Genomic DNA, 1,612 nt, shown 5'->3' with positions numbered 1-1,612 from the left:
CAGTTTAACACTAGGTTGGTCTCTTGGCATCTCTTAAGCACCAAGGCAAGGTGGTGTAGGCAGCTAGGAAAAGAATTTCCAAACACAGAAAAATCATCCATGAAAACTTCAATAAACTTTTCGATCATGTCCGAAAAGATGGACAGCATGCACCTTTGGAAAGTCGCAGGTGCATTGCACAATCCAAAGGGCATGCGTCTATACGCAAACACTCCATATGGACAAACAAATGATGTTTTCTCTTGATCTCTAGGATCAACTACTATCTGATTATAGCCTGAGTATCCATCCAGGAAGCAATAGTAAGCATGTCCTGCAAGCCTTTCAAGCATCTGATCCATGAATGGGAGTGGAAAATGATCTTTTCTGGTGGCTTCATTGAGCTTCCTATAGTCAATGCACATACGCCAGCTAGTCACTGTCCGTGTGGGTATCAATTCGTTCCTCTTATTGGGCACAACAGTGACCCCTCCCTTCTTAGGAACCATTTGGACAGGGCTCACCCAAGGGTTGTCTGAGATAAGGTAAATCACCCCTGCTTGCCATAGTTTCAACACCTCTTTTTGGACAACTTCATTCATAGTTGAGTTCAGCCTTCTCTGCTGTTGCCTTGAAAGTTTTGCACCTTCCTCAAGTAGGATTTTGTGCATGCACATTGAAGGACTGATTCCTTTGAGATCTGCAAGTGTCCACCCTATAGCATCCTTATGTTGTTTCAGCATTTGGATTAACTTCTCTTCTTGGGTTTGTAGCACCTTGATCAATTCTTCTTCCTGTTCTTGGCTTAGGGCAGAGCTAATGATAACAGGATGGCTCTCATCACTACCCAAGTATGCATACTTGAGATTGGGGGGCAATGCTTTGAGCTCCGGTTTTGGTGCTTCCTTCTCTTCTTTCACCCTTTCTGGCATGCTTGGCATAGATGTTTCAGCAGCCTTGATGTCACTAACTTCTATATCCTTGGTGAACTCTTCCTCTGCCACTTCCTTTGTTGTTTCCTCAAAGGTTTCTTGTACTGCAACGTCCACTACATCCACCCTCATGCATTCCTCTAGTGATTCTGATGGATAGCTCATTGCCTTGAATACGTTAAACACCAATTTCTCATCATGTAGTCTAAGAGTGAGTTCACCCTTTTGAACATCTATGATGGCTCCAGCAGTAGCCAGGAAGGGTCTTCCCAGGATTATCGAAGCTTTGGCTTCTTCCTCCATATCTAACACCACAAAATCGGCAGGGAATATAAAATCTCCCACTTTCACCAACAAATCCTCAACTATTCCGTGAGGGAATTTAAAAGTTCGATCTGCCAATTGGAGGGCCATTCTTGTTGGTTTAGCTTCCTCAATCTTCATTCTTCTCATCATTGTTAGAGACATCAAATTGATACTGGCCCCTAAGTCATACAAGGCCTTCTCCACCATGACTTCTCCTATGATGCATGAGATTTGGAAATTGCCTGGATCCTTCAATTTCTGAGGCAATTTGTGTTGAATGATGGCACTGCATTCTTCAGTTAACAACACAGTTTCCTCATTTCTCCAGCTTCTCTTCTTGGTCATTAATTCCTTCAAGAATTTTGCATAGAGTGGCATTTGCTCTATTGCCTCAG

This window comes from Arachis duranensis, chromosome 1, assembly GCF_000817695.3.
Source record: "Arachis duranensis cultivar V14167 chromosome 1, aradu.V14167.gnm2.J7QH, whole genome shotgun sequence".
NCBI classification, from domain to species: Eukaryota; Viridiplantae; Streptophyta; class Magnoliopsida; order Fabales; family Fabaceae; genus Arachis; species Arachis duranensis.
Note: the sequence above shows the minus strand (reverse complement) of the source record.